Source organism: Ornithodoros turicata, chromosome 4, assembly GCF_037126465.1.
Source record: "Ornithodoros turicata isolate Travis chromosome 4, ASM3712646v1, whole genome shotgun sequence".
In the NCBI taxonomy this organism is placed as follows: Eukaryota; Metazoa; Arthropoda; class Arachnida; order Ixodida; family Argasidae; genus Ornithodoros; species Ornithodoros turicata.
Genome location: NC_088204.1, coordinates 62,211,086 through 62,225,319, shown reverse-complemented (window position 1 = coordinate 62,225,319; position 14,234 = coordinate 62,211,086). Strand labels below are relative to the sequence as shown.

Sequence of the window (14,234 nt, the reverse complement as noted above, 5' to 3'; positions counted from 1 at the left end):
TTTAGCATATATGTATAAGAAAATATCAGGAGGGGAGTTGCTATTCATTGCTCATTCCAACCTAAAATTGAGAGAGCGTACCTGACCATTGTTATTCCTAAAATATATATTGCCATTGTAGCAAGGTCACAAAACAATAAATGTAGTCTTTTGCGACCTCCCTGCACGTTCATTGTATCCTGAAACGCATAAGTGCAAGAAATAAATCTTGAACTTGAATAAACTTGATGTTGTATAAACTTGACATAAAATGTTGAATAATCTAATGAATGATATAAAATATTAAATAAACTTGAACTCGTATATTCTCTTTACTCATCATCAGTGATCTTCATTACAAAAGCATATCGTGTTAGACTTTTTTGTTTGCGGTTCACAGACTGGGTACACGAGGGCCAAAATGACAAAATCACAACTGTTTCAAGCTTCAAATAGTCCTGTTGCAATTTGAAGACCATACGTGGAGCTGCATTTTTTTGGAACATGCTCCACATAACAAGCATGACAAAGTCAGCACTGGATAGCAGGACCCCGTCCCCAAGCAGCTTTTCTCACGCTGCACTTGTATTCAACAAAAGCATGTGAGTGCTGGCGAAGGACATTCAGTTTGGCACAACCGCGCCTGCAAATAATCAGAACAAATAAAGGAAGAAGCAAACAAACATAGAAGGACTGTACTTCAAAAAGAGATAAGTCCTGTGTCTCAAGGAGGTGTTACCACTTTCTAAGTAACTTAATTGATTAAGCTTACATCACTACCTGATTAACTGTCCTAACGAGTGTGATCTAATTGCGTGAAGTAATTATTTGGGCTGCTTCGGTGTGTCCATATTTGCCAGGCAAAGCACCCCTGTCGTTTACTAAAAGACTCTTTCTAAGGCGATGCTTGATATAAATCATACTAAACGCATACACGGCTAAAACAACGGCTGTGATTCTACAGAACGATCTCTTTCTGTCATGCGAGTATATCTTTTCCCGGACCGTTCTTTATGGAGCAATTTTTGTTCAGAACGCAGTACGGGATATTATATACATGGTTGTTGTTAACCTCAAGCCGTTTCTTATTGAAATATTGGCTGGGAAACGTACTGTAGTACAATCCCCAGCGCTGCACTGCTGTGACGGTCTAGTTTCGGAATGCAAAACATAACGTAATTAAGAATCGAACGGCAGGACACCTGTGAAACACTGTTAGGATACATCAGTATACTGGCACCTTACAAAATTGTGTGATGAAAAACAACGACCAATGCTTGCAGCGCAATAAATACTCACAATCTCTGTTGCCTCCCATTGTTTTCTATGGGCACACACAGCACTTTAGGGCCCACCAACATGGCGGCGCGAAGGCACGCCTCTCCCCCACGAGCCCCTCTCCCATGCGCGATCCAGCCTTTATACATAGAGATCAGTGGTTTGCACTGTCGGAGTCCCCGCCGCCCTCGCTGCGAGAAACGAACATATCCGTCCGTGCTCCCGAAACTTTAGAAATTCCGACATTAAGCGATTTATGGAGGGGTAAGTGCTATTTCTTCTTGTGGTATTCCTCACATTGATCACATTGATAAACGTTACATAGATGCTTTTCAACATGAGTGACACCGTTCTAGAAGGCTTCTCTCGAAACTTGGCAGCGTAGCATCGCATAGTTTCGATTTCAGTGATCCATTGTGGTTTATGCGTTGCTTTTAGAATAATGGACTACGTTTTGGTGAAAATATGGTTCAGTAAAGTGTGGAATCGTATGTATTGTGTATTTGACATCAAATGAAATAGAACCATTTCTCAGGACGACTGCGTGCTGCAGCTGTGCTTTCCACCTCCTGCGTGCCTACAAAACTGGAATGCTGGAGGACTTCAGCTCAAGGTTTTGTTTTGTAGTCATACTAAATAAAAAGAAAAAAAAAGAACTTCCGAAGTGAGTAAATTATTCCGCTTTAATCCGTTTGTGTAATATGATCGACGCATATGATATGTCAATTTGTTTGAAATTGTGAGTGAATGAAAGCTATCCTGATCTTTCATTCAGAATGTCATGTTGGACCAATACCAGAGCGTGCTTAAAGAAATCAATGCCCACCACCAGATCTCCGCCTCAGAGCCAGTGGTGATGGTCAAGATATTTCTAGCGGATCTGGTCATGTCATGCTGAAAACTGTAAGTTTAGGTATTTGGTCTGTATTCAATAACGTGTGCGTCTTGTGGTGTGGTGTACTTTTCTCGGTGTAACCCTGACCTCAAGCAATCTTCCACTTTCAGAATCCACCCCGCACTTCGGCTACAACACTATGAACCTATCGCGCTGTGATGTTTGCTTGAAAGGAACACAATCTGGTATGGTGTGTTGTTTTTCTTCTAGAAGGACATCGGGTATCCATAATAAGAGGCCCTCATAGCAAGAAAGCCAATATATAAGAAAAGGCATCTTCTTGATACATTAATATTTCTCAAAGTATCCTAAAGACAAAGGTACGAGTCACACTACATGTGCCATACTGCACTCTCAGAAAAAAGGGTGTAGCAATTACACACCTTTTAGGAGGTAATAGTTGTCGCATATGTTGTGCCTAAAAGGTTGCGAAGTTTTACCTGCTACCTACGAATGATAGAGCTACCGCTTCTGATTCGGTGAGCGAGGGGGGCGTACGCCGAGCATTAGGAAGCGGTATCGCGCATCATAACGATAAGCGGTGTATTGATAATGATAGAGGGCATTGAGTAGCAGGGTTAAAACGTGGCACGGTTCTACGATATGTGCGTTGGGGACAACTCATAGAGCATAAACTTGCTTTGTGTTCCTTTCACGTACCCTGTTACGTGATCAAAATCATCAAATCCCTTCCTAAAGAAGCCTATAAATGTAGGCTTCTTTTGTCGTAGCGGATATTGATATCGTTTTTGTATATCAAGACTATTCTGAAGCGTCTTGAATCGCCCATTGTGACAGCAACCATATAGACAGGTCAAGAACTAAAAAGTATATATATTGAGTAGCAAATACATTGAAGGTAACTTGTTACATTTCTGAAGTAGCTTAGGAACTTCACGTCAATTTTCATTGCGTTCGTGTAACTGGGTTTGAAATTTAGTTACGGGCCGGTTTCACGTCAGTTCAGGCAGGGGGTCCCAGCGACCCGCTAGGTTTTCAGTATTTTTTATATTTATAAGCTCATTGTGCATTATGATCAACAGCGGTAAAATGAATCATTTTTGCCGAGTGGCTTTCGTGCAAAAAAAAAATCGGGAAAAACCGGCTCTGAATTCGGGTGTTTCAGTTTTGCCGTGTTTGTACGCTATATCTCCCGGGTGTTAAAAGATATTGCGTTGATGCTTTATTATGCCTACAGGCCAGCTGTCAGAGAGCAAATATTAGCGCGCAGGTGCAACGCTGTGTGCAAAAAAAAATGGCAAGCATGCGCTCTCGCGCATATGGCTATAGATGTCCCTGATTGCCATACTTGGTATCAGCTCACTCAGCTTTTAATTCTCTTTCATCTGATACTTCCTGATCTGATAGTTCCTAGCGGCATGTGCTGAAATACGCAAATGTTTAGGCGTATTTCGAAAAAACATGAATTTTGCACGTGTATCTCTCAAAAAGATCCCACTTGATTTCGTAAATATTTTGCCAGGATATGGCCCGATGTTAGGCGTTTCATCTAACGCAAAAAATTATTGTCCAAAGGCGTATACTCTCTTAATTTTTTTACACCCTTTAGGGTGTAATAAGGGTGTAATCCCAAAGTGCGATACCTCACTCCCTTTAGGGTGTAATATCACACCCTTTTCCACCGGCTACAACCTGAAAAAAGGGTGTAATTTGCTACTTCAAAAACACCCTTTAGGGTGTAATCCAAAAGGGCTTTAACTCACTCCCTTTAGGGTGTAATCCAAAAGTGCTATAACTCACTCCCTTTAGGGTGTAATTTAACACCCCTGGTAATATTACACCCTTCAAAAAGGTGTTGTTTATCTGTCAAGTAATACATGTGCTACTTGAGAGATAGATGCTATAGTTCTCACAAATGCCAGCAGCCAGAAACTGTGAATCTATGCACATGTACGCAGTCCAATAAATGAGGAGTTGAATTACTCATACATAATTCAGGGGAGTGCCTCTCTGCTAATTACTGTGGACACAAGAAATTTCCACGAGCATCAAATGCACAGCCACTGCAGCATTTGGGAAATGCACCTGAAAAGAAAAGTCCAGACGTAGGTTAAGTATACAGATTCTTTATTTTATAGTGCTCGAGGTCCAATTGCTACCGCAGTTACAATCATTTGTATTGCTAATGAGGCCAAACCAGACAAACACCACATATCAATACAAGAACAGTAATTACCACCGAAGCTATATATGGCATGAAACTCTTGCTTGCCAGGATACAAAGCATCTGCTTTGTGCATTGCATAACAAAGCTCGGTCTCCCTTAGTTCTGGGGTCTTAAAAGAAACATTCAACAAGAATGATGTAAAGTCCTGCTGGGCAACACTGCTTTAAAACTCTTGACGCCAGTATATCAAAGTGTGCCAAAGCTTAATGTGCCCTCAAGGAGCAGCGAAAGAGCGAGCAATGAGCAGCGGCTTTTTCGCTTCACAGGTTTTCTTGAATGCTCTGAAAAAAAGTCATATTGAGCTCGACATGTACTGCTGGCGACATACTGTCTGTCATTTGGGTTTCATGGTTTCGCTGCTTTCTGCGGCATGCTGCAGGTAGTGAGTAATAAACAGGCACAGCAGATTTTTCCCGACCTGCCTGCTGCTTACTACTTGCAACGACCCTTCACAGAGGCTGCAGAATGCTGTGAAAGCCCGAAACCCAAACTTCAGACGTGTACGTCTCAAATAGGACACAATGTACACTCTAAACCCATTGAGAGATAGGTGCCGCCTGATCAACTGGCACATTTCTGCACGAGATGACTTCAAGAGGAAGCCTGCGAAAGCTGTAAGTGCCTTGTGCCCCCTGAAACAACTGGTACGACATCGCTGCTGACGCCAGGAGCCACAGTGTACCGGACGTAATGAAGGAATACTTGTACCAACTAATACGCGAGACACATTATGCCTCTCGAGTTCTCTAACAGAAAATGATCTCCAGGCTTCGCAAAAAAACAAAAAAAAAGAAGAAAAAAATAGGGGAACAACGCACCAATGAGATTGAACTTGAAACGCCAAATTTTATTGCAGTGCACATACCTTTAAATTTCATCAAGTACATCATCGTTGGCCGAATGGAAAGCATACACGGTTCACTAATCCCAACACACACATATGGAGCACACGCTGCATGAACACAACCCCTCCGATGCACCAGGCGCGCACTGCAAAGTTCAACCAAGATCATCCTTAGTGACGAACACGACAGTTCCTCAAACGAAATGGCCGACGAATAATTGTCCAAGCATGTGGCACCAGACGCCTCTTCGATGTGAGAAGCAGTTGCAGTTCTGCACGCATATGCGTGACCGTTGAGACAGGACACTATCTGTAAAGAAACCGAAGTGAACATCACGCTGGTATTGTTCAAACGTTAATGCTAGAATATTACAGCTTTTTTGTAACTCACGTCCTTGCAGTCGATACAGTCCCACGTTCACCTATAACGAAAGAATACAATTAGCCTCGCTTGTAATATAAATCGTCGCTTCACGGATGTAGCCGATCCACTCCTGCCACCATTTGCAATGTGTCCATCGTCTGCACCAGAACGATTGTTAAACACAAGTAAAACGCAGGCGTCGTACGTTGCATCACAGCCAGGTTGACTTACCTTAAGCAAACATTAAACTTGTAATTAAAAAGCAAGATTGTCGTCCTTTCACAGGCGAGGTTGCAGCGCACATAACAGGCACGAACGCAGCGACGAATGCACTGCGGTAGAATACGCGGTGCCACGTCACTCCTCACGGGCGGAGCGCAGAACAACGTAGTACGCTCCAGCGCAGGCACACATATTCAGCCGGCACACGGATTATTCGACAAGCACACGAGTATACGGCTCAGGGGACACACATATTATTCAGCGGGGCACACATATTTGTCGATAGGGATCGTTGAGCTTGCTATTTGATAGCTGTTACGGCTGCTTCCAGACGGTTACGGCTGTGTACCGGCTGTACTTTCTGAGGGACCTTTTTTAACCGGCACATGTTCGTCACAAGATTTAGAGTGTAGACTCAAAATTTCTACTAAGGTGTCCTATTGTATGCATCTGTAGGTAACATGAAGCATATCATTGTGCTTTCAAAAGAAATACAGTTTATGTAAAAGCTCTATGCCCGCTACACCCATTTTACGCCTCTTTTACACCCGCCCAGGGAGCACATGGTGGGCTAGTAAACGTCTAAATGACGTCTAAAAAAAGAGATAAGGAATGTCTATAGAATGTCTAGGCAATTAGACCAAATGTCTAGTATCCGTCCACTAGACCTCAAATAACACGTCTAACGTTACGCCACCTAGCCATCTAGCCCTAGACATCCGATGTCTATGTACCTAGCTGTGATTTAGACATTCTTTTGACCTGGATGTCTGGAACAGGGTCAGACACTTAACCATGTATTAGACATGAAGTCTACAGCTAGACCAATTTTATCCCTCCATTCAGGCGACAGGTCTAGGGTTATACATTTCCTGTACCTTACTTTAGCCACCTTTAGACCATGACTAGTCCTGCTACCGTCTTGGCATGCATTCATGCAGAAATGGGATATAATTGATAGCAACACGGATCTCAGCATAAACATTTATTTGCAGTAAACCACACACGAAGTCTACGGTACAAAACTCTGTCTAAAACTGGATTGACTTTGCCGCCAAGCAGGCGTCTTGTGTTTTGACTGAGGAGTGTTGAACTGGCAGCAGGGTGTTGATGGCCACCTCATTCCTTTCTTCCAATGAGTGATGGTTGGCGCTGCAGCACTGCCTCCAATGACTCACTGTGGCTAGAAAATAGAACAAAACATGTCAGAAAGCATCATGTAGCCTGCTAGTTCTAACTAGTTTGTTTAGTGGCTATGCACACTCCTTCACGGGATGCTTGTCTGGCCACATAAGAGTAAAAGCTGTATCAACACTGATCTGAGAGACACAAAGAAAAGAAGCTGCACGTACAAAAATCACAGAACTGTTACAGCTACACAACACAAATTGCAGAAACAGCTGAAAATCTGTTTGCGCGTCACTACCTGATGTGGACGCTAGAGCCCTGCACCATCTGCGGATGGAAGCGGATATCCGTAAGATACTTGCGGATTCGGACAAGAATTTATCACTTTCTGCAGTGTGCGGATCGGATGGCTCGAGGTCAGATGCGGATATACCGCATGCTGTAATTTCTCTACTAGCAATTTATTTGTATTGCGCACCGACAGCGAGCGCATGCCCGGGTTCACCTTTGACCATGCACGGCCAAGACAGGAGAGAAGGCATTTTGGCGCGAGTCCTTCCATGAGAGCATGGAGGCATCCGAAATTATACCAACATTCTTCCGGCTATGTTTACGCGTCCTTCGAAACTTGCGGATCTAAACGGTTGCGTATGCAACGGTGCGGATCGGATAATGTGCACGCAGATGCTAAAAATCTTATCTGCGCAGGGCTCTAGCGGACGCTGCCAGGATCTCAGGGAAATGAGGATGTAACAGCTGTCGCTGTTAAAGTACATCAATGTGACAGGCGTTTTCTCGTGACACACAACCTTACCTGGTCGAGCAGGCGACTGCTAAGCACTCTATGATTGGCGCAGCACTTCCATCACTGCATTACGCTAAAACAACATCTGTGCTGCTCTCATAACTTTGGTGCAAAAATTCTGTACAGGATAAAAATAAACACTGTGTATATTATAAAAGACAATACAAAGCAAAACCTGTATCACCACGTCAAATATTATAAGTACGTACAAGTAGTATACAAGTTTATTCACATGACGTCATCCGCAGGAGACCGCCACTGTCGCTAGCAGGCAGATTTGCCGCCATCGGCCTTGGTAGATCTCGGCCCTATTGTAGATTTCAGTCAAGCTGTTACCCATATTATACTCACCGCATATCTGGTGTTTAAAACTTGTTGCTCTGTGATTTGTAGAATATCCAAGCAATTTCCATATTTTTTGGTGTTAATAGTCACCTAAAAAGCATAATGCAGCGAACAAATGCAAGGACTAAACATTGAGGGACCTATAGTATGGCGCTAAGGTGACTTCAGTGAATAAACCTTTTAGGAACTCAAATCTTGCACTACTACCAGATAGCTGTTTGGGTGAAGTAAGACGGAATGACATAGTCACGCTGTTCTCCATACAATACCAAGGATGTCTCAAAACGACAAAGCACAAAAATACTAGTTTTGTACCGTTTGATGAATATTTTGTCTGCTACTCACACATGTTGTGCGGTTCTTTAGGAAGCTTCTGGCAGTCGTTTCTTCTACATCGCACTTCCCTGCTGACTTTCACAGCATCTGAAAAAAAGTTCGAAACCATGTGAATGGAAAGCAGTTAGAGTCTTCCACCAACTGTATTTGCAAAAAATTTAAAGAGACTCCCTCCAGAGTAAGATTCGGGGGCACATCGAACATCAGGAACATTGGAGGACAACACAGTCACACGTCAGAGACAACTGCTTCCCCTCACCTCACAGGGAACTGTTAAGCTTATGTGCAAATAGCTGTTTCGTAGGGTAGGTTACCACTATTTTCATATCCACCGATGCAAGATAGTCCAAGCACCTATAAAGAGAAAAATTCAGTTGCTATGAAACCATGATATGCAAACAAAAGTACTTGCGCAAAATTTTCAGTGTGTAGTTTCACTACCAGCGAAAAATGCAACAACCGAAGTCGGGTTGACATGACAATGAACTAACCAGCATTTATGTTCCGGCATGTCCGCCCTGCAAACCGTAACTGTCGACTTTCGTTTACTCAAGACTTCAACAGTCATCGAAAACTCGTGAATCTCGATGATTAATTAGTGATACCGTATTTGTTTTAGCACCAAGACGAACCAAGGCACTTAATGAAACGTTGTACTGCCGAACATACAACGTTAATCACGACTTCGAATGCAAGTGCAGTCAGGTCAACCCACACTTCCAATATGCTTCAATCGGTGATACGAAGCCGAAATAGAGGAAACGATATTCCGATATTATGCCACGCATATCTACTACATGCGATTTGGTGTACAGAAACAGGCACATACTTTAATGAAGAGTGAACTCACCCCTTAAACTTGAAAGCCAGAGAACAAAGAAACGTTGTCCACCACAGTACTCTGCGAGCTCTGGTGCGCTCAACAGCTTTTATCACTGGACAGCACGGCGTACGTCCTCGCTATGCTCAAAAATTGCAAGACAAAACGCGCGGGAGATTAGAACTTCGAAAGATTTTCGTATAACAACCAGTGGAATGCAGCCGCGAAGACCCCAACTGCTACCCGTTGCGCGTCCGGAAAGTTTGAAGTTTCAACCGTTGAAACTGAACTGGTTCGAACTGGTTGGATGGATGGATGATGGATGGTGATTGGGTAGACGGGCAGACGTCATTGCCATTGCTTTAGCTCGTGCTTTTTGAGTACTTATTTTTTGTAATACTTTAATTTCCGTGGCCGTTCATTATAATTGGCTGGTGGAGGTTAAAAGTTAAATAACACATATGCCAATCCAGCGGAAGTGACACCAACATCATCATCATCATGCCATCGCCATCGTTGTTGCAGCGACGAGTGTCGTATTTTGTGATGTGTGTGTTGAAAATCGCTGTTCTTTTTGCAAACATTTTATCAGTGCCTTTGCTACTGAGCTACAGGTGTGCCTAATATGTAGCGCATTGCCTGTTCAGCGGTTTCAAAGAGATACCATGGGCAGTTTCAAGATTTTTTGAAGTGTCCTGAAATCCCTGAGTCACGTCAGATTCCATTTTACTGCTGCTGTGTAGCTTGTGGGAAAATGTTATGTGCAGTAAACAAACATCTGCTATCTGCTGCCCACAGTACGTGCAAAGTGCTTCTGTGTTTGTGGAGCTATGGTTTATAGTGCTTCGCTGCACGATTCGTCGGAGTCGTCGACTTTTTTATTGACGTTTCAGTGATTCAATAATTTAGTTGCTGATTTCTTTAAGTTGGTGTAACGTAGTATTGTGCAGGGGACTCACTAACGTACAAAATTTACATTTACCAGCAACGGTAACGCCATCAGGAACGCTAGTTCAAGAGACATTGCCCCGAACAAATGCGGGCTTTCGTTAAGAAAAAAAGATATACATTCAGAAAAATAAAATATTACTTCACAGCACTTAGATTCTGGTAATGTCTTCTAGTTGTGGATGCTGTCAGTGTATATGCATGTCAGTGAGCCAAAAACACTCGGATCATCATATGTATGGACATTATTTAAATTATCTACGTACCTCAGTCAGACTGCCTTCATCTGACTGATCTTTTGTTACAATATATGGGCATACAACTCACATAGCATACATACTATCCATTTGGTCATAATATAATTGGACAAAGTTAATGTGGTCCATTCATGCATAGTTTCTGAAGGTTGTTGCAGAGTCCAGTTTTATTACCTCAGTATGATCATTTGCAAACAGATTGTACTTGCTGCTCCACACACGTGTGATGGAAAGTAAGAAAATAAGGAATTTCCTTCATGTATGAGGATCATCTAACAAAAGTTCCTCTGCTGTGAACAAAATAATAAACCTATAGCACAACATTGAAAAAAATTATGTACAGATTAGAGCTCAACGTTACTCCCTAATATAGTCACCTTATTTAGCTGAACATTTTTGATACTGTGATACCAAGTATTCAATACGTTGTCTGTGCCATGCTATGCCCTGTTTACAAAGTGAGGCATTCACTTTGCATTTCACCTGATCAATTTGTGTTTCATGATCACTTGCGAATTGGTGACTGCCGAGGGGTGCTTTGAGAGGAAGATGGAACAGCAGATTGGGCAAGTTTTCATTTAAGTAGGAATCATCACCTTGAGCACGAGGAGAACGAAGTATACAGGAAGCTCACGAAAAGGAAACTCACGTTTGTGAGTCTCCTGTATACTTCATTCTCCTCATGCTCAAGGTGATGCTTCCTACTTCAACGTTGTACCAGCTCGCTTGTGTACTTTTTCTCTCTTTGGCAAATTTCCAGATGAATTTCTGGAACAAATCCCGAGTCTTTCAAGACGAGTGCAGACAGCGTTGACGTGGTTGTACTACACCCTTCCAAGTCCTGTGCGTTTTTCTTTCATTGTAGTTTGACGCTTTCCCAGGATCTCGCAGTACATCTTTGCATTTACTGTGGTTGTGCATGTGAGGTAATCTACAAGTTGCAGACAACGATAGTCCTAAAACACTGTCGGCATAGCCTTTCCAGACGAAAACGCGAGTTTGACCTCCTTCAGAATGCTTTCACCGGGCACCCATCATGGCTTCCTATGGTATTTTGTCTCAGCACTTGCATAATGCACCCACGTTTCATTAATAATAATTGTTCCAAGAAATTCATCTTGACCGTCTTGATACCATTGAAGGAAAATGCAAGCTGCATTCATTCGTTGCTCTTTACGAACGTTACCGAGCAAATGTGGCCCCCATCTCGCATAACTTTCGTTGACCAAGCTGAAGGAAATTTGTTCCCATTAGTATCAGAGTGAAGTACCAGTGACCCGCCAGTCTCCGTTAACAATTCTCGGAATTTCAGAAAAGAAACGTCGTTTCGTGGTGTTATAGCTGATCTCCCACTGTACTGTTCATTGTGCAGATTTTCACGACCCTATATAGAGGACACACCATTTCAATGCCTGTAAAGTGTTTTGTATAAACAGGTGTTAACTGTCAGTGGATATTCTCTAAAGCACTCTTTTTTTCTTTAACGAAAAATAGGATAACTCTTCCTTACTAGGATAGTCAGACGTACTCGGAAATATTACATCCATGCTTGAATGCCACACACATGTTCACATAGGTGAACGGCACTCCATTAACCAACATCTGCAGTGCCGGGATGTCACACCCAACTACTACGCCATTCAGTTTGTCCTAGTGGTGTTTACTTTGAATAACAAATATCGGGGAAACTTATTTTTGGATGACCCTCCTAATTCCAGTTCCCTTTCTGCATTTGGCTACATTTTTTAGACTTCTTGTGACGACTCTTGTGGACAGATACCAGCATAGAAGACTTAATAACAATTGGGGTTTACATTGCGAGACAGCTGAGATCATGAGCGACGCCACAGCAGTCGGTCTGTGGATTGCCCACGCAATGAAAGCTCACCACACAACACACCGTATTTAATGTCCCTTGTGGAAGATGGCATGTCCAAGCAACCTGTATCCTGGCACTAAGTTGCTGGTGTTTTTGGCCGGGTTCGAACCAGCGATCTCGGGATCAGAAGGCGAACAGACTCAGTCACCAGGGCCGGTTCACGGACAACTTGAACACCACAATTATATTAACTCTGCCATCAAGTAATTCAGTTTCCTGCATATGTTTCGTAGCAATTGAACTTCAGTTTTGTAAGCCTGAAAGCTAAGCTTAGAACCACCTATTATAATATAGTGACTGTATTTGATGTGTGAATGTGTTCACACCTCTTAAAAAGCTAATAAAACAAAATCTTGATGATTTCTAATATGTGGTATATACAAGGCCAGCTACAAGACGTCTACAATTAGACGTCAATTACTAAATGTCTACAAGATGTCTAGTAAATCACTAATTTTAGACGTCTAAATAATGGTAAGACTTTTAGACGTCTAGTCAACGTCTAGTTTGGGCACTATCCCTAAAGTCTAGGGCTAGAACAGGTCTGGACGTCTAGTTGACTACCATGTGTTCCCTGGGCGAGCTCAGTGGACGTTGTAAATAAGGTGTTACGTTATTACTACACCCATTTAACACCCCTCATCCCAGGATGTTTCTTCGAGCTGGTGTAATTTGGGAGTAAAAATTAGTTTACACCCCAGTTACACCCTAAAGGGTGTTTTAAATTTAAGAGTGTACTGGTGATTAGCGCTTTAGAACGCGGCCCTACTACGTACGAACCTGTCGGAGATATCTACAGCCAGTGCAAGAAGCGTCGAAGCTGGAACAAAACTGCGCGACAGAGCATGTTCGCCGCTTTTTATAAATCACAGTGTTGCACCTGTGCGCCAAAATTTGCGCTCTGACTGCTGATAGGTAGGCATACTAAAGCATAAAAAGATTTCACTGCGATATCTTTTAAAACTCAGGATGTATACACGTGCAAACACGGCAAAATTGTAACAATCGAATTCAGGGCTGGATTTCTCGATTTTTTGCACGGAAAGTATTCGGTAGGAATGATTAATTTTACCAATGTTGATCATCATGTACGATGAGCTTCTAAATATATATAAGAAATAATGAAAATCTAGGAGGTCCATGGGACCTCCCTGTCTGAGCTAACGTGGAACGCATGCAATTATGTTCTCGCTAACTTTTTCAGTAACTTCTATCTTTCAACAGTCTAATCTAACTGGCAACGGGTTCCAACTTCTATCTCTGTTCCATATAACCTCTGTTAAGTGAATATTTGTGAAGTAAATAGTACATATGCGGGACTGGTGATTGTATACTTTGAATGTAACACTCATTTTTTTCATTGCTGGTGAAGTGATGCCATAAAGAGCCCGTGTATCTTATATGACTGATGCAATAAAGAATTTTCTACAGTGACATATTGATTTTGTTTTTAAAAATCGCGCAAATTAACTGTTGTTTGGGGGGTAGGAGGTACCCGTAAGTGTGCATTGGCTGCACCTCGGGAAATCGTTGGGGTACGATACAGGCTGCCGATAACGGACCATTAACATCCCCGTGTTGCAAACCGTATGCCGGACCATGCTCGGGAGCCGACCCGGTCGGGTCGGTCGCCGCCGGCGCACCGACGTTGGGTCGTCGCGCTGTACTGCCTGGAAATATTCAAATCAGTCCAAAACTGATAAGACTGACTGCACTGATAAGACATCTACCCTTCAGCCTCATATACTTGCACTTTCATTACATACTGCTGTTTATGAATTACATTATTTCATAGATAATTAGTAATCACCCCGCGACGGTGCGCGTGTGCGCCAAACGCTGCAGATTACGCAGATAGTCTCGAATCGGTGCTTAAATGGAACGTGGGGCATCAGGATATTCTGAAGCTGAGTTACACGTCGTTGACATCGTGGCTTTGTCTTGCC

General features: G+C 42.7%; 1 protein-coding gene and 2 long non-coding RNA genes across 3 annotated transcripts in view; 1 reads left to right on the top strand and 2 right to left on the bottom strand.

Annotated features, from left to right (window-relative positions):
* The window catches only part of LOC135391666 (uncharacterized), a 110,251-nt gene that overhangs the window by 18,921 nt on the left and 77,096 nt on the right, over nt 1-14,234 (bottom strand). The window lies entirely within an intron of this gene.
* Nucleotides 1,439-10,307, top strand: LOC135391668 (uncharacterized). The gene is made up of 3 exons (XR_010422076.1): nt 1,439-1,521; nt 1,793-2,160; nt 2,263-10,307. It is a non-coding gene; the product is annotated as an uncharacterized LOC135391668 (long non-coding RNA).
* LOC135391667 (uncharacterized) lies at nt 8,423-11,049 on the bottom strand. Its single transcript, XR_010422075.1, has 3 exons — nt 9,235-11,049; nt 8,644-8,738; nt 8,423-8,471 (listed from the first exon to the last, which is right to left on the bottom strand). It is a non-coding gene; the product is annotated as an uncharacterized LOC135391667 (long non-coding RNA).